The sequence below is a fragment of the Cherax quadricarinatus genome, chromosome 39, assembly GCF_038502225.1.
Source record: "Cherax quadricarinatus isolate ZL_2023a chromosome 39, ASM3850222v1, whole genome shotgun sequence".
NCBI classification, from domain to species: domain Eukaryota; kingdom Metazoa; phylum Arthropoda; class Malacostraca; order Decapoda; family Parastacidae; genus Cherax; species Cherax quadricarinatus.
The window spans coordinates 25,588,810-25,615,296 of NC_091330.1; positions in this window are offsets into that span (position 1 = coordinate 25,588,810).

Consider the following 26,487-nt stretch of genomic DNA (forward strand, 5'->3'; position numbering starts at 1 on the left):
GAGTACTCCCAATTACACCACTGATTACTACTAAAACACCGCTGAATTCAATCAAAACACCCTTCAACACCTTCAAACACCCTTGAACACCTTCAAAACACTCTTGAACACCTTCAAAAACACCTTTGAACATTTCCAAAACACTATTTGAGTACTCCCAATTACACCACTGAATACTACTAAAACACCGCTGAATTCAATCAAAACACCCTTCAACACCTTCAAAACACTCTTGAACACTTTCAAAAACACCTTTGAACATTTCCAATCAACACTGAAACACTTCCAAAAAACACAATTTGAGTACTCCCTATTACACCACTGATTACTACTAAAACACCGCTGAATTCAATCAAAACACCCTTCAACACCTTCAAACACCCTTGAACACCCTTCAACACCTTCAAAACACCTTTGATCACCTTCAAAAACACCTTTGAATACATTCAAAACACTCTCATAATCATTTGAACACACTCAAAACACCTTTGAATAACCTCAAAACACCTTTGAACATCTTCAAAACACCCTTGAACACCCTTGATCACTTTCAAAAAAAACAACATTTGAACACACTCAAAACACCTTTGAACACTTCCAAAAAACACAATTTGAGTACTCCCAATTACACCACTGAATACTACTAAAACACCGCTGAATTCAATCAAAACACCCTTCAACACCTTCAAAACACCTTTGAACACCTTTGAACATTTCCAAAACACTATTTGAGTACTCCCAATTACACCACTGATTACTACTAAAACACCGCTGAATTCAATCAAAACACCCTTCATCACCTTCAAACACCCTTGAACACACTCAAAACACCCTTCAACACCTTCAAAACACCTTTGAACACCTTCAAAACACCTTTGAACACATTCAAAACACTCTCATAATCATTTGAACACACTCAAAACACCTTTTGAACACCTTTGAACACCTTCAAAACACCCTTGAACACCCTTGATCACCTTCAAAAAACAACATTTGAACACACTCAAAACACCTTTGAACACCTTTGAACATTTCCAAACAACACTGAAACACTTCCAAAAACACCATTTGAGTACTCCCAAATACACCACTGAATACTAAATCACCACTGAATACACTCAAAACACCACCAAAATCACCATAAACTAAGATCAACACCCACATCCCACAACACCCACAACCCACAACACCCACATTTTTTTCTCGTTTTAACCCTTTTAGTTCATTAAAGTTAATAAGGGGCCACACTACATCAGAAAAAGTCACAAAAAAACAACCCACTTATAACGTCTTTTCGGTATCTCTAGTTCGACAACAACACCCACATCCCACAACACCCATGAACATTTCCAAAACACTATTTGAGTACTCCCAATTACACCACTGATTACTACTAAAACACCGCTGAATTCAATCAAAACACCCTTCAACACCTTCAAACACCCTTGAACACCTTCAAAACACTCTTGAACACCTTCAAAACACTCTTGAACACTTTTCAAAAACACCTTTGAACATTTCCAATCAACACTGAAACACTTCCAAAAACACCATTTGAGTACTCCCAATTACACCACTGATTACTACTAAAACACCGCTGAATTCAATCAAAACACCCTTCAACACCTTCAAACACCCTTGAACACACTCAAAACACCCTTCAACACCTTCAAAACACCTTTGAACACCTTCAAAACACCTTTGAACACATTCAAAACACTCTCATAATCATTTGAACACACTCAAAACACCTTTGAATAACCTCAAAACACCTTCGAACACCTTCAAAACACCCTTGAACACCCTTGATCACCTTCAAAAAAAACAACATTTGAACACACTCAAAACACCTTTGAACACCTTTGAACATTTCCAAACAACACTGAAACACTTCCAAAAACACCATTTGAGTACTCCCAAATACACCACTGAATACTAAAACACCACTGAATACACTCAAAACACCACCAAAATCACCATAAACTAAGATCAACACCCACATCCCACAACACCCACAACCCACAACACCCACAATTTTTTTCTCGTTTTTATCTAATTTCATCAGAAAGTCACAACACCCACACCCCCCATTTTTTTCTCGTTTTAACCCTTTTAGTTCATTAAAGTTAATAAGGAGCCACACTACATCAGAAAAAGTCACAAAAACAACCCACTTATAACGTCTTTTCGGTATCTCTAGTTCGACAACAACACCCACATCCCACATCACCCACATCCCACATCCCCCACACACACACACAGACACACACACACACATCCCTAACCTAGCCTAACCTAACCTAACTTATCCTAACCTAACCTAACCTAACCTAACCTAACCTAACCTAACTTATCCTAACCTAGCCTAACCTAACCTAACCTTACCTAAATTATCCTAACCTAACCTAACCTAGCCTAACCTAACCTAACTTAACCTAACCTAACCTAACCGAACCTACCCTAACCTAACCTTACCTAACCTAACCTAGCCTAACCTAACCTAACCTAACTTAACCTAACCCAACCTAACCTAACCTAACCTAGCCTAACCTAACTTAACCTAACCTAACCTAACCTACCCTAACCTAACCTAACCTAACCTATCTTAACCTTACCTAACCTAACCTAGCCGAACCTATCCTAACCTAACCTAAAATATATTGGAACACTTCCAAAATACATTAGAGTACTCCAGAATTACTTTGAACGACTCCATTTTTGGATATTTCCAAATTAGTTTTGAAAACTTTATCGTAAAATCGAACATTATTTTCTTGTTGGTAAAACACACTCAATGGTAGAAATATTTACTCGATTTCCGAATAGAAGCACTGTCCTCGCTCTGAGAGACTCATTGTGGGTCACCCCAACACATGGTGTAATGCGCTTCACACCCAAGGTAGAACATAACACCTGCGTCAACTCAGGACAGACAGGCGCCATGTAATGCGGGTAACATCCAAGGTAGAAAATCATCTCTTTCCAGACCAACTGTCTATCCTAACCTAACCTAACCTAACCTAACTCCTAACCTAACCTAACCTCACCTAACCGAACCTAACCTAACTCCATCAATCACCTCTATCCTAACCTAACCTAACCTAACCTAACCCAACCTAACTCCATCAAACACCTCTATCCTAACCTAACCTAACCTATCCTAACCTAACCTAACTCCATCAAACACCTCGAATACTACCTAACTTAACCTAACCTAACCTTACCTAACCTACCGAACCTAACCTAACCTAACCTAACCTATCCTAACCTGTCCCAACCTAACCTAACCTAACCTATCCTAACCTAACCTAACCTAACCTAACCTAACTTATCCTAAGCTAACCTAACCTAACTTATCCTAACCTAACCTATCCTAACCTAACCTAAACACTGACTAACTTTGAACCAACTCTGAACACCACTGATCTTCTTCAAAAAATGCTCTGCACATCATTTGAACACCTTCAAAAAAAACACACCATCAAACACCTCCGAATACTCCCAAAAAAAACACTACTGATTACTACCAAATCACCACTGAATACTACCAATCACCGTCAAATTCACCAGAAACTAAGTTTAACATCACCATCTAACATCCTTTTTATAGAAATCCCCTCAAATCACTATAACCAAGAACTCCCTCCCCATTTGGCGCATAAAAAAAAAAGCATGAACACAAACCTAATACGCAAACACTTAGTACATGATCACCATCAACTGAAAACATATCTTATACACACACATAATATAAGACAATCACCAACTACAATCACCCATGTTCACTTACCTCAAAATCACTAATATCACAGAAAACAATAATTTTTATAAACATTTCACACACACACACACACAAAAAAAAAATCATATTTGACAATATCTAAGCGCACTCACCTCACTACCACCAACACACGATGTCTCACCTCACAGGACCGACGAGGTCACCTCCAGTGACGTCACACTCCCATTGTGTTACTTGGTGGTTGGTAACATCACACCTAACCCCCCTTGTTTCAACCTGTTGTACCCTACATTATCTAAGAACACTATATCCAAGACGATTACCAGATTTTATGATCCCCAACACCAAGATCACAGAAAACACACATTTTTATAATTATTCACACAAAAATCACGATCACCAATTCCATATCATGTTTACCGTCATCTATCAACACTAATCACCAAGATCACCAAAAAATCTAAGATCATGCATCTCAAAACTACTATGATCACTGAAAACACTTATTTTTTAAACATTCGCACAAAAATAAGACATACACAAAAATACCACAACACTTCCACCAACATCTATAACATAACATGAGCACTATAACATATCACTATCACAAAAAAAATAATACACAAACACCCACATATTATACATTTCAATTGGAAATTTAAGACATGAGACATACACACCAAATCTAAGACATTCACCTCCAACTAAGACATACACATCACCCTTAAAACTTCCTTCCTTATTCATTCCGCATATCTCCTAGAGCTGTTTTAACCCCGACGGTTCCATCACGACGTAGGAGCCAGAGAAACCATCACCACTCCAACACCACCTACTACACTCTGGCTCCTACGTCGTGATGGAACCGTCGGGGTTAAAACAGCTCTAGGAGATATGCGGAATGAATAAGGAATGAAGTTTTGAGGGTGATGTGTATGTCTTAGTTGGAGGTGAATGTCTTAGATTTGGTGTGTATGTCTCATGTCTTAAATTTCCTGTGAGGTGAGACATCGTGTGTTGGTGGTAGTGAGGTGAGTGCGCTTAGATATTGTCAAATATGATTTTTTTTTTGTGTGTGTGTGTGTGTGAAATGTTTATAAAAATTATTGTTTTCTGTGATATTAGTGATTTTGAGGTAAGTGAACATGGGTGATTGTAGTTGGTGATTGTCTTATATTATGTGTGTGTATAAGATATGTTTTCAGTTGATGGTGATCATGTACTAAGTGTTTGCGTATTAGGTTTGTGTTCATGCTTTTTTTTTTATGCGCCAAATGGGGAGGGAGTTCTTGGTTATAGTGATTTGAGGGGATTTCTATAAAAAGGATGTTAGATGGTGATGTTAAACTTAGTTTCTGGTGAATTTGACGGTGATTGGTAGTATTCAGTGGTGATTTGGTAGTAATCAGTAGTGTTTTTTTTGGGAGTATTCGGAGGTGTTTGATGGTGTGTTTTTTTTGAAGGTGTTCAAATGATGTGCAGAGCATTTTTTGAAGAAGATCAGTGGTGTTCAGAGTTGGTTCAAAGTTAGTCAGTGTTTAGGTTAGGTTAGGATAGGTTAGGTTAGGATAAGTTAGGTTAGGTTAGCTTAGGATAAGTTAGGTTAGGTTAGGTTAGGTTAGGTTAGGATAGGTTAGGTTAGGTTAGGTTGGGACAGGTTAGGATAGGTTAGGTTAGGTTAGGTTAGGTTCGGTAGGTTAGGTAAGGTTAGGTTAGGTTAAGTTAGGTAGTATTCGAGGTGTTTGATGGAGTTAGGTTAGGTTAGGATAGGTTAGGTTAGGTTAGGATAGAGGTGTTTGATGGAGTTAGGTTGGGTTAGGTTAGGTTAGGTTAGGTTAGGATAGAGGTGATTGATGGAGTTAGGTTAGGTTCGGTTAGGTGAGGTTAGGTTAGGTTAGGAGTTAGGTTAGGTTAGGTTAGGTTAGGATAGACAGTTGGTCTGGAAAGAGATGATTTTCTACCTTGGATGTTACCCGCATTACATGGCGCCTGTCTGTCCTGAGTTGACGCAGGTGTTATGTTCTACCTTGGGTGTGAAGCGCATTACACCATGTGTTGGGGTGACCCACAATGAGTCTCTCAGAGCGAGGACAGTGCTTCTATTCGGAAATCGAGTAAATATTTCTACCATTGAGTGTGTTTTACCAACAAGAAAATAATGTTCGATTTTACGATAAAGTTTTCAAAACTAATTTGGAAATATCCAAAAATGGAGTCGTTCAAAGTAATTCTGGAGTACTCTAATGTATTTTGGAAGTGTTCCAATATATTTTAGGTTAGGTTAGGATAGGTTCGGCTAGGTTAGGTTAGGTAAGGTTAAGATAGGTTAGGTTAGGTTAGGTTAGGGTAGGTTAGGTTAGGTTAGGTTAAGTTAGGTTAGGCTAGGTTAGGTTAGGTTAGGTTGGGTTAGGTTAAGTTAGGTTAGGTTAGGTTAGGCTAGGTTAGGTTAGGTAAGGTTAGGTTAGGGTAGGTTCGGTTAGGTTAGGTTAGGTTAAGTTAGGTTAGGTTAGGCTAGGTTAGGTTAGGTTAGGATAATTTAGGTAAGGTTAGGTTAGGTTAGGCTAGGTTAGGATAAGTTAGGTTAGGTTAGGTTAGGTTAGGTTAGGTTAGGTTAGGATAAGTTAGGTTAGGTTAGGCTAGGTTAGGGATGTGTGTGTGTGTGTCTGTGTGTGTGTGTGGGGGATGTGGGATGTGGGTGATGTGGGATGTGGGTGTTGTTGTCGAACTAGAGATACCGAAAAGACGTTATAAGTGGGTTGTTTTTGTGACTTTTTCTGATGTAGTGTGGCTCCTTATTAACTTTAATGAACTAAAAGGGTTAAAACGAGAAAAAAATGGGGGGTGTGGGTGTTGTGACTTTCTGATGAAATTAGATAAAAACGAGAAAAAAATTGTGGGTGTTGTGGGTTGTGGGTGTTGTGGGATGTGGGTGTTGATCTTAGTTTATGGTGATTTTGGTGGTGTTTTGAGTGTATTCAGTGGTGTTTTAGTATTCAGTGGTGTATTTGGGAGTACTCAAATGGTGTTTTTGGAAGTGTTTCAGTGTTGTTTGGAAATGTTCAAAGGTGTTCAAAGGTGTTTTGAGTGTGTTCAAATGTTGTTTTTTTTGAAGGTGATCAAGGGTGTTCAAGGGTGTTTTGAAGGTGTTCGAAGGTGTTTTGAGGTTATTCAAAGGTGTTTTGAGTGTGTTCAAATGATTATGAGAGTGTTTTGAATGTGTTCAAAGGTGTTTTGAAGGTGTTCAAAGGTGTTTTGAAGGTGTTGAAGGGTGTTTTGAGTGTGTTCAAGGGTGTTTGAAGGTGTTGAAGGGTGTTTTGATTGAATTCAGCGGTGTTTTAGTAGTAATCAGTGGTGTAATTGGGAGTACTCAAATGGTGTTTTTGGAAGTGTTTCAGTGTTGATTGGAAATGTTCAAAGGTGTTTTTGAAAAGTGTTCAAGAGTGTTTTGAAGGTGTTCAAGAGTGTTTTGAAGGTGTTCAAGGGTGTTTGAAGGTGTTGAAGGGTGTTTTGATTGAATTCAGCGGTGTTTTAGTAGTAATCAGTGGTGTAATTGGGAGTACTCAAATAGTGTTTTGGAAATGTTCATGGGTGTTGTGGGATGTGGGTGTTGTTGTCGAACTAGAGATACCGAAAAGACGTTATAAGTGGGTTGTTTTTTTGTGACTTTTTCTGATGTAGTGTGGCCCCTTATTAACTTTAATGAACTAAAAGGGTTAAAACGAGAAAAAAATGTGGGTGTTGTGGGTTGTGGGTGTTGTGGGATGTGGGTGTTGATCTTAGTTTATGGTGATTTTGGTGGTGTTTTGAGTGTATTCAGTGGTGATTTAGTATTCAGTGGTGTATTTGGGAGTACTCAAATGGTGTTTTTGGAAGTGTTTCAGTGTTGTTTGGAAATGTTCAAAGGTGTTCAAAGGTGTTTTGAGTGTGTTCAAATGTTGTTTTTTGAAGGTGATCAAGGGTGTTCAAGGGTGTTTTGAAGGTGTTCAAAGGTGTTCAAAAGGTGTTTTGAGTGTGTTCAAATGATTATGAGAGTGTTTTGAATGTGTTCAAAGGTGTTTTGAAGGTGTTCAAAGGTGTTTTGAAGGTGTTGAAGGGTGTTTTGAGTGTGTTCAAGGGTGTTTGAAGGTGATGAAGGGTGTTTTGATTGAATTCAGCGGTGTTTTAGTAGTAATCAGTGGTGTAATTGGGAGTACTCAAATAGTGTTTTGGAAATGTTCAAAGGTGTTCAAAGGTGTTTTGAAGGTGTTGAAGGGTGTTTTGATTGAATTCAGCGGTGTTTTAGTAGTATTCAGTGGTGTAATTGGGAGTACTCAAATTGTGTTTTTTGGAAGTGTTCAAAGGTGTTTTGAGTGTGTTCAAATGTTGTTTTTTTTGAAAGTGATCAAGGGTGTTCAAGGGTGTTTTGAAGATGTTCAAAGGTGTTTTGAGGTTATTCAAAGGTGTTTTGAGTGTGTTCAAATGATTATGAGAGTGTTTTGAATGTATTCAAAGGTGTTTTTGAAGGTGATCAAAGGTGTTTTGAAGGTGTTGAAGGGTGTTCAAGGGTGTTTGAAGGTGTTGAAGGGTGTTTTGATTGAATTCAGCGGTGTTTTAGTAGTAATCAGTGGTGTAATAGGGAGTACTCAAATTGTGTTTTTTGGAAGTGTTTCAGTGTTGATTGGAAATGTTCAAAGGTGTTTTTGAAAGTGTTCAAGAGTGTTTTGAAGGTGTTGAAGGGTGTTTTGATTGAATTCAGCGGTGTTTTAGTAGTATTCAGTGGTGTAATTGGGAGTACTCAAATAGTGTTTTGGAAATGTTCAAAGGTGTTTTTGAAGGTGTTCAAGAGTGTTTTGAAGGTGTTCAAGGGTGTTTGAAGGTGTTGAAGGGTGTTTTGATTGAATTCAGCGGTGTTTTAGTAGTAATCAGTGGTGTAATTGGGAGTACTCAAATTGTGTTTTTTGGAAGTGTTTCAGTGTTGTTTGGAAATGTTCAAAGGTGTTCAAAGGTGTTTTGAGTGTGTTCAAATGTTGTTTTTTGAAGGTGATCAAGGGTGTTCAAGGGTGTTTTGAAGGTGTTCAAAGGTGTTTTGAGGTTATTCAAAGGTGTTTTGAAGGTGTTCAAGGGTGTTTATGTGAGTATTCAAAGGTGTTTTTTGAAGGTGTACAAATGATTATGAGAGTGTTTTTGGGGGTGTTCAAAGTAAAGTGTTTGAGTTAGTTTTTGTGACTTTTTTTTTTCTGATGTATTGTGTCCCCTTAATAACTTTAATGAACTAAAAGGGTAAAAACGAGAAAATGCCTAGTCTGGAGACTGAGGGATGAGTTGTAATTTAATGAAAGTGCAGATAAATTAGAGATGTAAAATCTTATTTGGGAGTACTCAAATAGTGTTTTGGAAATGTTCGAAGGTGTTTTGAGTGTGTTCAAATGTTGTTTTTGAAGGTGTTCAAGGGTGTTTTGAAGGTGTTCAAGGGTGTTTTGAAGGTGTTCAAGGGTGTTTATGTGAGTATTCAAAGGTGTTTTGAGTGTGTTCAAATGATTATGAGAGTGCTTTGAAGGTGTTTTGAAGGTGTTCAAGGGTGTTTATGTGAGTATTCAAAGGTGTTTTTTGAAGGTGTACAAATGATTATGAGAGTACTTATGAAGGTGTTCAAATGATGTGCAAGAGTATTTATGAAGGTGTTCTGGGAGTATTCAGAGGTGATTTGGGGGTGTTCGAATGATGTTTTTTTGGAGTATTTCAGTGTTGTTTGGAAATGTATAAAGGTATTTTTTGTGAGTATTCAAATGATTTATGAGAGTGTTTTGAAGATGTTCAAAGTAAAAGTGCGTATTTAACTTCGTAATATGTAAAATTGTGAGTAGTGAATTTAACGAAAGTGGATGTGGTGACTTTCTGATGCATGTGTCCCCTTATTAACTTTAATGAACTAAAAGGGTTAAAACGAGAAAAATTGGGGGTTATGAGTGAAAATTGTGAGGTGTTGGTTGGAGTGTGAGGGTTTGGGAGGGTGGGTAAAAGGGTAGACAAGATTCAACCTGTGTGCGCGGTCCTTTTTTAGTTCATTTAACTTAATGAGAGGAATACTGACGTCACTACTATGTTCCCTTATTATCTTGAATGAACTAAAAGGACCGACCTGATTCAACCTGTGTGCGCGTGGTCCTTTTTAGTTCATTTAACTTAATGAGAGGAATACTGACCGCCGAGTAAACGCTTTTTTTAGTTCATTTAACTTAATGAGAGGAAATTTTTAGTTCATTTTGACTTAATGAGAGGAAACTTTTAGTTCATTTTAAAATAATAAGGGGAAGATGTTTAGACCTGTAGTAAGCATGCTTACCCCCAGAGTGGGGAATCCAAAAAACTTGATCCAAGGAGATGGAGTCTTGGTATTATCGAGAAATTTTGGGTGGGAGTGAAAGTGAGAGGGGTAATCCAAAAATTTGATCCAAGGAGATGGAGAATTTCGAAAACCCCATAGGGGGGATCCAAAAACCTTGATCCAAGGAGATGGAGTCATGGTATTGTCGAGAAAATTTGGGGTGAAAGGAGGGGTACCCAAAAAAACCTTGATCCAAGGAGATGGAGAATTTCGAAAACCCCATAGGGGGGAATCCAAAAAACTTGATCCGAGGAGATGGAGACTTTTGATTCCGAGAAATTTTGGGGTGGGGGTGAAAGTGGGAGGGGCAATCCAAGGAGATCATAAGAATTTCGAAACCCTCATAGGGGGAAATTCAAAACCCTTGATCCAAGGAGATGGAGTCATGGTATTGTCGAGAAAATTTGATCCAAGGAGATGGAGAATTTCGAAACCCCCATAGGGGGGAATCCAAAAACTTGGTAATATTGAGAAATTTTTTGGGTTGGGGGGTGAAAGTGGGAGGGGGATCCGAGGAAGTGGAGACTTTGATATTGAGAAATTTTTTTGGGGATGGGGGGTGAAAGTGAGAGGGGGAACCTCAAAAATTTGATCCGAGGAGATGGAGAGCACAAGAAAATGAAATTCAAAAAAAATTCGACAAAAATCGGAAAAAAATTCGAGGCGCGGGGGCGATCCGGATGACGCTGCAGAAGGCGCAGCAGAAGGCGCGGGCGGGGGTCGCGAAAGGCGGGCGCGCGGGCGGGCGCGCGGGCGGGCGCGCGGGCGGGCGTGCGGGCGGGGGTCGTGAAGGGCGGGGCGCGCGGGCGCGCGGGCGCGCGGGGCGGGGGGTCGCGAAGGGGGGTCGTGGGGCGGGGGTACTGGTTGGGGGGTCAAGGGTGAGGTAGTCTCGAGGGCGAGGTCATGGTCAAAACCGGAAGTAACACCTAGGTGTGAAAAGGTGACCCTCCAGCTGCTGGTCCTAGACCGGAAGGGTGCGCTCAGTGGAAGGCCTAAACCGGAAGGGTGCGCTCAGTGGAAGGCCCAAACCGGAAGGGTGCGCTCAGTGGAAGGCCCAAACCGGAAGGGTGCGCTCAGTGGAAAAATCGACTACTTATATATATATATATATATATATATATATATTTATACATATATAATATATATATATATATTATATATATATATATTTATATATATAATTATATATTTATATATATATATATATATATATATATATATATATATATATATATATATATATCTATATATATATATATATATATATATATATATATATATATATATATATATATATATATATATATATATATATATATATATATATACACACACACACACTTACACTTCGCGTCTTTTTTGCAGCTCGTCAGAGGTTGGCAGCGTGCCCAGGCTGCTGCTGACATCTCTGGATCGCAACACTGAGTCTTAGGTAAAGAAAAATAGTTGGTCTGGAGTCGTTGGTTTTCCCTTACAATTTTGTCACCTAATTTTTTCACGAACTTGAGTGCGAACTTTCCCGTGATCCAAGGGTGTCTGATTCTATTGGAACGATGCTGTAGCATTCTGCCAAGTTCATATATCTGAGGGTCTTTTCGGGAACACGCGGCGGGAACAGACAATAAGCCCATTAACCAGACAATAAATCCAGCCTGCAAACAGTAAGCCAGGGTCGAACAGCCAGTAAGTGCAGCCGGCAAAGAGTATGTCCGGCTGAGACAGACAGTAAGTGCAGAAGGCCTGCATTAACCTAGGCTGACAGGCATTAAGCCCGGCTTTTGGAGAGTAATTCTGGCTGGCAGACAGTATCCCCAGCTGCTGGAAGACAGTAAGCATAGCTGACAGTAAGCCCGGCTGGTAGTGGTAGCCAGAATGTTGGATAATAAGTCCGTCTAGCTTACAATAAGCCCGAATCTCAGAGTGTAAGTTCGACTCACTGACAGCAATACCTGCAGACAGACTGTAAGCCCGCCTTACAGACAAGACAATACCTCTGGCTGGTAGACATGAAACCAATCTTGCAGACAGTTCAAACCTCCTCCTGGTAGATACTGAACCAGGCTAGGAGATAGTGTGCACGGCTGAAAGATAGTAAGTCAGGTTAGTAGACTGTAAGCACTGCTGGTAGCAGCCAAACTGACAAACAGTACGCCAGGCTGGCAAGCAGTAAACAAAAGAAAATATAAAGGAGTGAAAGAGGTGATCACATGGAAAGTAAATTTGATAATTTTTCCATGTTTGCCCATTTAAGTGGACAGATTCTTCAAAAGCTAAGACACCCACACGCTGCTGTTGCAGCTTCCATACAATGAAATAGGCGAGGTCGTGGGTATATAATAAATGATCAGCATCGTGACTGTCACTCCGTCAGGGTGTGGCGCAAACCTGGCATTTACCTGGCCTTATGGCTGGTAAATGTTGTGATCTGGAAATTTAGGAATTTCGCACCCACCAGTACCCCACCTGCCACTCACCACCTTCCATATTCACTCCCCACTCACCCTTTCTTACCTCTCTCACCTGCAAATCTTTCCCACCCAAGGATCAAATAGAAGCAGGAACAGTTATATATATATAAAAGGGAAGTACTATACATGAATATTGATGATCTGTCAGACAAAAGAGTTGAACGCAGAGAAATGATTGATGAGGGAAAAAAACAGATATTCCAGTAGAGGGGACAAAGCTAATCAAAGTAATTACATGCGCAATATTCCCAGTAGGATAACATACAATGAAAATATGAAGAGCAAACAGGAGTGGTGGAGCAGCCATACCGGTAAAAAAAGACACTGAAATCAAGTAGAGATTCAGATATAATTATGACTGATATACAGATTATAATGTAAGAAAAATAACTAAATGTAACCAAAATGGTAATTGGTATAATCTCTTGGGCCTAGTCCCTCCTTAAGCCAGATAAAAAGAGAGAGGCTGAGTCCAGTCAAGGGGCATGGAACAGATGTCATGATGTCATGTTTGGTGATTGTTTGGTCAGCCAGGCTGTGGCTGCTGGTGATCCGCTGACCCACATATACTGTACATCATAGCCTAGCTGATCTGGCACCTGGTGAATATACTTGTCCAGTTTCCTTCTGAAGACTTCTACACTTTCCCCAGCAGTGTTTCTGATAACTTCTGGTAAAATGTATTAATGTTGGTAGAATTATCAACAATATGTTAGGTAAAAGGTCACAAGTGCAACTAATATGACATTTTATTGTGACAACGTAACAGCTTGACAAAGTTCCTGGAGAGCGAAACGTTGCCACAATAAAATGCCACATTAGTTGCACTTGTGTCATTTTACCTAACATTCTGGTAAAATGTTAAATAGTCTCGGGCCATGGATGTTGATACAGTGTTCTCTTATTTTGCCCATAGCACCCCTGCTGAAATAGACATAAGTTCAGACAGAGAATATTTCCCAAGAACTAGTACAGGTGACAGTTGGCAGGAAAGATAACATCATTTCAGATAATGGAAACAACCCTATCCTCTGTCTCACTTCTAGAGGAAATGATGCTAGGAAATGCTGGAGCGAGGAGCTACTAGTTAAGTAAAGGACAGCCACAGATTTAATTAGGTCCATGGGAAGATTCCCGATCATATGTAGCGAATCACCTACCTAAAAGAGTGAATAGGAAATGAGTGTTTAAGATAATTTATGTAAATTACTAGCTAGGCAAGTACTGCAAGTAACTTACAGTTCCATGCATTGGCAATTGGGATAATTTCTTTGGCAAACATGATATGTATGCAGTGAATAGGGCAGCTCAGTCCAGGGAGGCTCTTGGTGAATTTTACCAACTTTTAAACAGACGGTAGAGGCGTGGGTGTGTCTGAGAAAGAACAGGATTGTACCACAAGGGATGTAAGGAACACAAATTGTCAAGGTGTGTTAGGAGAACATTCAGAAAACATAACTCATGACAGTGTAAGAAATATAATAAACAACTTAAGATTAACCATGAAGTTGTTTAATCTGTAAAATAGGAACTTGCGTGCCGGATGCTACATGCGAGAGTATCAAATATTTTTCACGAACAGAGTCAAGACGAAAGACAGAGTTGCAATGTATCTCAGGGTAAATTTGTATTGTTGCATGAGAAATTATATTATAGATGAAAGAACAGATATAGAACGTGTTTAGCTGCACCTTTTTTCAGGTAAAAGGACATAAATGTAACTAATGCAACATTTTATTGTGTTAACGTTTCTCTCTCCATTAGCTTTATCAAGCAGTTAAGGCTTGACAGAGTTTCTGGAGAGCGAAACGTTGCCACAATAAAATGTCTTATTAGTTGACTTGTGTCCTTTTACCTAATATATTGTCAGTAATTCTCCCAACATTATTATACTTTGCAAACGCTGTGGAAAGTAAATCTTTGGTGTGATCCACAGACTCCCAAATGTCATTTCTCAACAGTTAGACTCATAAGTCATGATTTTTTATACATATTTGTGCTAATTAATGTTGTAATACTGGAATTATTTTAGTTAATAGCTAAAACGGAAATATTATGTATCGTTTCACTATTTCTTTTATATTAAGCTACATTGGTAGGTAGGAAGTATCTTGCTGACCTCGCTTGTTACGAGAGGTTGCCAGTACTGGTGTCTGATACATAAATAACAACAAAAGACACAATACCGTGACTGGAACGATACACAAATAACCCGCACGCAGAAGAGAGGAGCTAACAACGACGTTCCGGTCCGACTTGGACCATTGTGACTTTTGTAAAAGCGTCCAAGTTGGACCGAAACGTCGTCATTAGCTCCTCTCTTCTATGTGCGGTTATCTGTGTGTCTGCTGCATAATTTGTCAAGGTCTCAGATGCAACTTGACCGCTAGCTTCCAGTTACCAGATTCTCTCTCCTGCTAGCCACCGCAGAAGCTGGAACTTTCCTGTTTAGCATCCACATTTGAAGTAGCATCTGCTCTCTGCTTCTTCCTTATTCATCTTTCGTGTTTTGTGATGTAGACACATTTTGGGAAAGGTATGTTCTCGTATGTGACCCGAGATATAGATCTTATTCTTTGTGGAACTATATTCCCAGACTTTTATATAGAAAGAGTAAGATTTGATTTTTTCTTGTGGTCCATGAGACACATTATATTTAAGGTCTAAAGTTTAACATTTGATCTATCTCAGGCTAGTAGCTGCACATTGCTGAGCTAAGATCAAGATTTAGTTTTTGTTTTTACACAAGAAGAACGCAAAATTAAAGAAAGCAATAATCATAGAGATTAGAACGAAAAGTGGCATGATCATCAAACAAATGGTTAGATTAAAACAAAAGAAGTCACCAGGTCCTGATGAAAAGAAGTCACCAGGCCCTGATGAAAAGAAGTCACCAGGCCCTGATGAAAAGAGACACATAGCAAACTATTAGCCACTCTTTTCAGTATTTTTAAATGGATATTATACTGGATAAGTGCAAAATGAGAGTATAGTTATACCAGTGTGAATTATTATAATCATGGGGGCAGCGCTAAACCCGTAGGATTATACAGTGCATTTGGGGGGATGGAAGGTATTCAGGCTCAATTCAGAGAACTGGAGCACAGATCCAATTCCCTAGATCAAGAGCCTCTCACCAGCGTCAAGGAACCTTCTTTGAGGGGATATGGGTGTGAAACATGGGTCGTGAATGCTGCAACACGGAGAAGGCTGGAGGCAGTGGAGATGTCGTGTCTGAGGGCAATGTGCGGTGTGAATATGGGATGGGATTACCAAAACTATTATCCAGAGGGCTGAGGAGGGGTTGTTGAGGTGGTTTGGACGATTGTTTGCAATCGTGTCATTACGATTTTGTGAGTCATGTAAAGAGGATGGAACGAATTAGAATGACTTCGAGAGTGTATAAATTTGTAGTGGAGAGAAAGCGGGGTAGAGGTCGGCCTGGGAAAGGTTGGAGAGAGGGGGTAAAGGAGGTTTTGAGTGCGAGGGGCTTCGACTTCCAGCAAGCATGCGTGAGCGCGTTAGATGAAAGAGAATGGAGACAAATGGTTTTTAGGACTTGACGTGCTGTTGGAGTGTGAGCAAGGTAACATTTATGAAAGGATTCAGACCGGACTTGAATTCTGGATATGGGAAGTACAGTGCCTGCACTCTGAAGGGTAGGGGGTTATTAATGTTGCAATTTTATAACTGTAGTGTAAGCACGCCTCTGGTAAGACAGTGATTGAGTGAATGATGATGAAAGTTTTCTTTTTCAGGCCACCCTGCCTTGGTGGGAAACGGCGAATGTGTCAATAAAAAAAATAAAAATAAAAAAGTGAAAAAATGGTAAATGTGATACCCAGTTACAGAGTGGAAGATGGGCATAAGCTTCAAATTATAAACCAATCAATTTAAAATCAATTGTGGGATAATTGATGGACTCATTAATTACAGGTACAATTGAAAGTTCCCTTAAAAAAATTTGATTAACAAATCTCAGCATGGTTTTACGAATGAGCATTCTTGAAGCAGAAATTTACTAACTTGCTTCACTAAGATATTTAAGATGACAGATCATGAGAAAAAATACGAAGTTATGTATGTAGACTTTAGTAAGGCCTTGGTAGAGTCCCATATAGGAGACTGATCAAGAAAGACACAGCACACTGTACGAAGGAGAGTTTGTCCCCTGTACTGAAGCATGCTTGACTGATAGGCAATAGAGAATCCACATAAATAAAGATTATTATAATAAAAAAGAAGCGCTAAACCCACTAGGGTACATAAATAAGGAGACAAGAGCATTGGTGCCCATTATTACCACCACCATTACCACCACCACCACCACCACCACCACCACCACCACCACCACCACCACAGCCACCACCACCACAGCCACCACCACCACAGCCACCACTGCCACCGCCACCACCACAATCATCACCACCACTAGCACCACAACCACCACCACCACTATCACCACAACAGCAACCACTAACACAACTGCCACCACCACCACCACCAAAACCACAACCAGCACCACAATCACAACCACCACTACCACCATTACTACAACCACTACTGTGTAGAATAGAGGGTGTCTGTGATTTCTGACTGGTTAGGTTAGTGATCCATTTCCAGTCATGTGGAATCCAGACTAGAACCTGCCACCACCCCCCCAATCCAGATATTGAATACAATACATAGTGTACCTCGTGTCTCACATGGGCAGTATGATAAGGCAGTAGGAGAATTGATCTCTCGTGGATGGATGTGGCAAACCTCCCTACTGTATTGCCTCCAACGGAGCATGAGGATTAAGCCCTGTAGTCACCTGAGATCAGCGTGAGTCACGTGTACTGCCTCGTGCAGTAGTGGCACAGCTGTTATTGTGGTGAAATGCATCTAATTTGCATCGTTTGTATGTAACAGTAAATCAGTGCACAAGGCCTATAAGTAGGTTGCCCGTTTCTCTCGCTGGTTATGATGTGACTGACCGCAGTAGGAATGGCTAGCCAGTCGGCCTTGGCACTCAAACTAGCGCAAGTGCCTATGGCATATTATTGTAGGTTCTGAGAAAAAGTGTAGTCACTACGCTAATTAATCTGTCTAACTTAGCTTAAATATGTATAAGTGGTAGTGTATAGACTGTAGGCTTAATTATAGACTAAGTCTTACAAATTAAGAGTATATAAAGAATGTGGCACCTGCTTAGGCATCGTCTCCAGCTCCTTACTCCCCCAACTGCGGGAAGATTTGTAACAGTCTCGAAACTTCAACTGTAAGATTTTCCACAATTACCACTACCACCACAACCACCACTACCACCTCAACCACCTCTACCACCCATACCACTACAACCACTACTACCACCACTACCACCACTACCACCACAACCACCACAACCACCACTACCACCACTACCACCACCACCACCTCAACCACCACTACCACCACTACCACCACTACCACCACAACCACCACAACCACCACTACCACCTCAACCACCATCACTACCACCACAACCACCACTGCCACCACAACCACCACAACCACCACTACCACCTCAACCACCTCAACCACCACTACCACCACTACCACCACTACCACCACTACCACCACTACCACCACTACCACCACTACCACCACTACCACCACTACCACCACTACCACCAAAATCACCACTACAACCTCAACTACCACTACCACCACAACCACCACAACCACCACTACCACCTCAACCACCTCAACCACCACTACCACCACTACCACCAAAATCACCACTACAACCTCAACCACCACTACCACCACTACCACCACTGCCACCACTAACACCACCACTTCCACCCCACAACCACCACTACCACCATAACCACTACCACCACTGCCACCACTACCACCGCCACCACAACTACCACTACCACCACAACCACAACTACCACCACTACTTTCACTGCCACCACTACCACCACCACAACCACCACTACCACCACCACTACCACCACAACCACCACTAGCATCACAACCACCACAACCACCACTACCACCACAACCACCACTGCCACCACTACCACCACTACCACCACAACCACCACTACCACCACAACCACAACTACCACCACAGTCACCATTACCACAGCTACCACCACAACCACCACTACCACAACTACCACCACTACCACCACAACCACCACTACCACCACTACCACCACTACCACCACAACCACCACTACCACCACTATCACCGCAACCACCATTGCCGCCACTACCACCACAACCACCACTACCACCACAACCACCACTACCACCACTACCACCGCTACCATTACTACCACCACAACCACTACTACCACCACTACCACCTCTAGCACTACAACCACCACTACCACCCTTACCACCACTGCCACCACTACCACCGCTTCCACCACTACCACCACAACCACCACTGTCACCACTACCACCACATCCACCACTACCACCACAACCACCACTACCACCACAATCACCACTGCCACCACTACCACCACTTCCACTACTACCACCACAACCACCACTACCACCACAACCACCACAGCCACCACTACCACCACTATCACCACAACCAGCACTGCCACCATTACCACCACAACCACCACTACCACCACTACCACCACAGCCACTACTACCACCATTACCACCACAACCACCACTGCCACCACTACCACTACAACCACTACTACCACCATAACCACTACTACCCCTACAACCATCACTACCACCACAACCACCACTACCACTACTTCCACCACAGCCACCACTGCCACCACTACTACCACAACCACTACCACCACTGCCACTACTGCCACCACTACCACCACTACCACCACAACCACCACTACCACCACAACCACAACTACCATCACAACCACCATTACCACCAGTACCACCACCAAAACCACCCACCACCACAACCTCCACCACCGACAAGACCAATACCATATCCACCTCCATCCCCACCACGGCAACCTTCACCATCTCCACTACTACCACCACTATAACCACTACCACCGCCAACACCATTACTCATCTTTCCCCTCAGATGAAGTTGCAGTTACCATGGGTGCGGTGAGTCTTTAAAGTGGTGGGTAGGTTTCTAACACCTAAGTCCCTCTTCTCCTTCCTCTTCTCCCCTCTCCTACCTTCCCTTCTTTGCATATCATCGTTTACCTCATAATACACTTTCATTTTATACATAACACAAATTTAAATTCTTTAAAGTATCATTCCTTGAACATCTTGTTGTTGTCCTAATGTATTTAAGTAATTATAGTTTGCATATCTCTTTTAGATACGTCTCTAGCTCTTGGTCTTGAGATTTTATGGGAGACTCTCAAATGCATGAAGGGAAATGCACCAGTATCTGTCATTACAGGAAAATTCTCTTCTCCTTTCCGATGATTCATTAAAAATTATTATTTAAGATTACCAACAAAAATCTCTAGCCTTGCTGATCACTGTTACGCACTGACACGCAGAAAAAAATATTTTATATAAAATAGTTCCCGGACTGAACCGGAAGCGAACGCGTTTTATTCCTGTCACAGGCAGAGTGGCCAGGACAGGAGCAGATGAGGAGTACGAGTCATCATGTTTGGGCGGTAGTTTGAGTAGGTAATTTTGGTACGTTTTTGGTGTATACTATAGATGTTTGTGTTTATGTGTTCTCATGTTTATTTCTAAGGCCGTAGTATGCAGAGGCTTGTTTATAATTTCCGCCACTCCGCTTAATTTTCTTTGGTTATTTTGGATTAACCCGCCGGATAAATATTCGGAATCAATCAGTTTTTCCCTTCCATTTACAGTCTGTCTCTCCTTCCTGAATGACACTGATTCTTCTTCATAAGACAAAAGATATTCAATTCCATTACAGTAGATTCCATGTAACTTTCATATCGTTTCTACATATTCACTCATCACTAATATTTTAGAAATAAGTCTCCATGACCATCCTCCAGCTCCTGGGACGTTCATATTCAGAGCAAGTTTTTCCAAGATACACAAGAGTTATGGCCACACAGGAGAGCGAAAGGAAGGGAACCAATGCGGGATATTTGTGTATTGTTCTAGTTACGGTATTGTGCCTTTTTATTCTGCTTAGCCAAGAGCGCCTTCCTGTACGTTGTTTCTCCAGACTGAACATTAAAATGGTATAAAATATCGACAGGTAAGACACATACGCAACAGTTAGGTATCTTTATTTCGAAACGTTTCGCCTGGCGGTATATAAGGCTCCATCCTGTCACTTCAACTCCATATTGTTTCAGACTTTGGAACAATGCTCTTCTCCAGACTGAGGGACTGACCACCTCAAAACTTCAAGGGTGATGGACTGATTACATCGTCTTCAAGTCTTCTGCTTCTATCAACTTTTCTGTACTCAACTGAAGAAGCCTACTGTGTAGGCGAAACGTTTCGAAATAAAGATACCTAACTGTTGCATATATGTCTTACCTACAACTTCTCCAGACTACTGAACACTTCTACCAGTAAGGTTATTTCAACGTTGTCACCATCATATTGTTAACTTCTTAACATTGTTATCTTCTCTCTCTCGTTTAAGGACCCCAATGGTAATAACTCACTCTGTCTGACTGTTTTGGGTTATCCAGGTTCTCTATACATATGCTGCTATGTATGATAATCTACATAACTGTATTGTGTATACCTGAATAACCTTACTAACTTTATACTGTTTTAAGAATATTTAATCAGTATTGCAATTGTAGGATCAGTAGAAATTTACTTAGAATAGATGCTTATATCATTCTATAGTTGATTATTGGTGAAGTTCTTAATTATACCGCGTCATTCGCATCCTAATTATTTCTTCATAACATTTACCGTCCTCAAGTTTTAAGGTGTCGTATGCAAATGTGTTGTATCTCAAGGTAATATATGCTTTGGAATACATAATATATTGCTGAGTGTCTCGTGCAAAGGGAGGTTATACATACAGAGTGAAGGTAATATGTTTCAAGAGAGTGTTTCAGGGTAGTCTATGTTTTTCAAAGCCGTTGTTGTATGTTACATAAACATTACAAAATGCTTTGTAATGTTTCTCAGTATTGCTTTACGGGAAGGTAGAACATATATCTAGGAAGGGATCAACTATTTCATAAGTGTTCCAAGTACCCATATATTTTTCAAAGTTATTGCATGTATTATAAAATGGAGGTTTACCTGGAGTTTACCTGCGGAGGGTTTTAGGGGTCAACCCCCCCCCCCCCCCGCGGCTTGGTCTGAGACCAGACTTCGTGGTGGATCAGGGTGTGATCAACCAGGCTGTTACTGCTGGCCGCATGCAAACTGGCGTACGAACCATAGCCTGGTTGGCCAGGTACTGACTTTAGGTGCCTGTTCAGTGCTTTCTTGAAGACAGCCAAGGGTCTATTGGCAATCCCACTTATACATGTGTGTCAAGGAAGGGTGATACGTTGTCAAGAAATTGCAAGGGAAGTGTTCAAGGCTATATATCTCAAGGTAGATTCTTTTACATGGTTCCTATGTCAAGAAATAATATTTTGAGAAGTGATCACAAAAAAGGTGAGGCGATTTGTATTGTGTTTTGTAATAATACAACTTCAGAAATATTTTACTCGAAAGATAAATATCATTCAAAATAATTTGTTTTAAGACTGTCTTACAAGGTAATTTATGCAGATTGGTGTAATAAGTTCTGTAAAGGCACTTTAAGTTGTGTACAGGAAGTGTATGTGTGAATCTTGAAAAGTCAGTATTTTAAGGGTCCACTTCGTGCTATTTTCAATGTGCTGTTGACCCTCCATTATGGGTATTCTAGTCCCATTGGGTATATTTATCGTCATATCATTTGCATTGTATCTCCACCATGTATTGTAAGGTCACTATATGTACTCTATGATGTATCAACATCACAACATACTGCATGATTCTACTATATGTGGTCTATGCAGAATAATGTCTCTTACCATGTGTATTATATCCTCAAGTATTTCATTAGCAACATATTTTTTATCATTTAAAATATATCTTACCATATTTTTCTTATATATTGCAGATAAGGTTTTAGGAATCATGTTCTTTCTTCTCTACCCACTACAAGGATTAAAAGATATATCTTTTATTTTCTTATTCCACTTTGGTGTATGTGCATGTCATATACCTTGGTGGAAATCTTTGGGTTAGTCAATAAAATTACCATTAGGACCGAGCTTCACTTCTCTGGCTCCGGGTAAAGAGACTCGCAAAATCTGTTTTTTTTTTTTTTGTTTCTCCTCACAACTTAATTTGAACAAAAAAAAACACGGTAATGATATGACTGATTTTTCATTAAATAAGAGATATGACTACCAATACTGAACACATTTTGGTAAGTTCTACATCGTGATAACAGGTCCTAATAACAGCATGAATTAGCTTCTCCACAGTTGAACAGTCTTGTTCTGCCAACCTGTGTTTGGTTATTATCCATATATTCTCAATAGGGTTGAGGTCAGGAGAGCTTCCTCTCTCTCTCTCTCTCTCTCTCTCTCTCTCTCTCTCTCTCTCTCTCTCTCTCTCTCTCTCTCTCTCTCTCTCTCTCTCTCTCTCTCTCTCTCTCTCTCTCTCTCTCTGAAAATAAGTTATCATTGTATAACTTCAAGACAGAGGGTACTGGTACTAAAATTTACGGGGTAACTATCTTAAGTTAAACATATCTAGAAATAAAGTTAGATAAATTGTTTACTAGAGCACGTAATTGTTAGAACTAGAAATTACATCGAAGGATAACTAGATACTACAACTACGTACTTAGATAATGTGAGATAACGTTAGGTGACATTTAATTGGGTAATGTTGAGGTTAGGTGAAGGATCTCAAATGCAAGAGTAATGTTGCAGTGGTTGACAAACATTGTTGTAGCTGTGATGAAATTGATCACCAAGTTGTATTGTAGTTATTGAATTGTTTGTTAAGGTCGGTTCTAAAACTTAGTGAAGTACATTTTTTAAAGTTTTCGTTGTTGTAGCTGCAATGTAGTTGTTGTTGTTGTTGTTGTTGTGTGTTTGCAGAAGTTGTAATGTGGCTGATATGTAGTTGATGGAATGGTTGATGTGTAATTGATGGCCACTTTGAAGACTCAACACACCTTCGGAGGGATGGGAAATGAGTTGTAGTAGTGATGGAAGTAGTGGTAGCAGTGGTGGTAGTGGTGATGATGGTGGTAGGATGAACATTGCAGAAGTAGCAGTAGTGAGTCGTGGTGGTGGTGGCTGTGGTAATAGTGGTAGTAGTGACTGAAGGGCTAGATGGGGAAAAATAATGAAAAAATTAGACATGAAATGGGGAAAAAAAGAGGTGTGAGAGTATGGGAAAGGCTGGTTGAACCGGCCACTCCTACTGGTGAGACAGTGTTGGTCATAGCGGTTACGCTGACTTCCTGGGTAAGCGATTCCGGTTTCCGGCAACTCCGGACGGGGCGACATCCGGCCATAGACCACGGCCATAGACCACGGCCATAGACCAAGGCCATAGACCAAGGCCATAGACCACGGCCATATACCGCGGCCATAGCGACCATACATTACAGGACTGAATTTGCGCACTTTGGATGTGACTTGGGTTAGCAGATGAAACAGACTGGATTGAATATAAAAGCAAATAGAAAATATCTAACCAAGACAAAACTCGCAGCAGTGGACTCTTTTAGACGAATTTATATATATTTAGAATGATATAGAAAAGAACAGATTTGGTAATAGGATTGCCAATTAGCATTATTGAAAGCGATATGTGAAAATAGGCGAGACAAACACACGAGTGAATGTTAACGAGTGCAAGTTGGACCTGAAGAATTAGACATGTGCAATATTTGAGTATATTTATTATGTAAACGAAATGTCTACATAATAAAGACAACCAGTTGTTGCACATGTGTCTAATTATTGAACTTGTCGGTTATATGTATCATTGATGTTATGATAAGTTACGCCTGTTAATATGTGTTGGTTGGGATACTGTAGTGACGCTGTTATTATGTTCTTAAACTGGAAGTGTAGACAGAGTAAACTGGAAGTGTAGACAGAGTAAACTGGAAGTGTAGACAGAGTAAACTGGAAGTGTAGACAGAGTAAACTGGAAGTGTAGACAGAGTAAACTGGAAGTGTAGTCAGAGTAAACTGGAAGTGTAGACAGAGTAAACTGGAAGTGTAGACAGAGTAAACTGGAAGTGTAGACAGAGTAAACTGGAAGTGTAGTCAGAGTAAACTGGAAGTGTAGTCAGAGTAAACTGGAAGTGTAGTCAGAGTAAACTGGAAGTGTAGACAGAGTAAACTGGAAGTGTAGACAGAGTAAACTGGAAGTGTAGACAGAGTAAACTGGAAGTGTAGACAGAGTAAACTGGAAGTGTATTCAGAGTAAACTGGAAGTGTAGACAGAGTAAACTGGAAGTGTAGACAGAGTAAACTGGAAGTGTAGTCAGAGTAAACTGGAAGTGTAGACAGAGTAAACTGGAAGTGTAGTCAGAGTAAACTGGAAGTGTAGACAGAGTAAACTGGAAGTGTAGACAGAGTAAACTGGAAGTGTAGACAGAGTAAACTGGAAGTGTAGTCAGAGTAAACTGGAAGTGTATTCAGAGTAAACTGGAAGTGTAGACAGTAAACTGGAAGTGTATTCAGAGTAAACTGGAACTGTACACAGAGTAAACTGGAAGTGTATTCAGAGTAAACTGGAAGTGTAGACAGAGTAAACTGGAAGTGTATTCAGAGTAAACTGGAAGTGTAGACAGAGTAAACTGGAAGTGTATTCAGAGTAAATTGGAAGTGTAGACAGAGTAAACTGGAAGTGTATTCAGAGTAAACTGGAAGTGTAGACAGAGTAAACTGGAAGTGTATTCAGAGTAAACTGGAAGTGTAGACAGAGTAAACTGGAAGTGTAGACAGAGTAAACTGGAAGTGTATTCAGAGTAAACTGGAAGTGTAGACAGAGTAAACTGGAAGTGTATTCAGAGTAAACTGGAGGCGTAGAGAGTAAACTGGAAGTGTATTCAGAGTAAACTGGAAGCGTAGACAGAGTAAACTGGAAGTGTATTCAGAGTAAACTGGAAGCGTAGACAGAGTAAACTGGAAGTGTATTCAGAGTAAACTGGAAGTGTAGTCAGAGTAAAGTGGAAGTGTAGTCAGAGTAAGCTGAAAGTATAGACGGAATAAGTTGGGAAAGTAGAAAGAGTAAGCTGGAAGTGAACACAAAGCTGGTAGTATACAGAGTAAGTTGGAAGTGTAGTTAGAGTAAGCTGGAAGTGCAGTCAGACTAAGCTGGAGGTATAGACAAAATAAGCTGGAAGAGTATACAGAGTAAGCTGAGAAAGTTGAAAGAGTAAGCTGGGGGGAGGATAAAGAGACGAGCATGCTGGGAGTGTATGGAGAGTAAGACTAGAGAGAAATACAGTAGACTGGTAGTGCAGACAGATAAAGATGGGAATGCAGACCGAGTAAACTGGTAGTGTAGAGTGTAAACTGCTCAGTATTCAAGAACCAGGCTAGGAGGCCGTGCGGGAGAACTTATATGACACAATTTATAGGCCGGTGGTGAGTTGTGCTGAATTATGATAATGAGCAGTTGGTACCAGAGGAGTTGTTTTATTACTGCGATGGCAGGAAGAGGGGAGATGGGGAGAGAAGAAGTAACGAAGAGAGGTGGACGGGTAGGTAGAGGAGGAGGAAGAGCCGAGAGTGGAGAAGCAACAGGAAGAAGAGAAGAGGGAGAAGGGAGAAAAGGAAGAAGGGAAGGGGGAGCAGTAAGAGAAAGAAGAATGAGTGGGATGGGAGGAGGAAAGGGAAACGAGAAAGAGAGAAGGAGCATGGTGGTGGAGGATGGGTAGGTAGAGGAGTACAGATAAAGGAGGAGGACAGGAGGGTACAGGAAGAGAGGGGGAT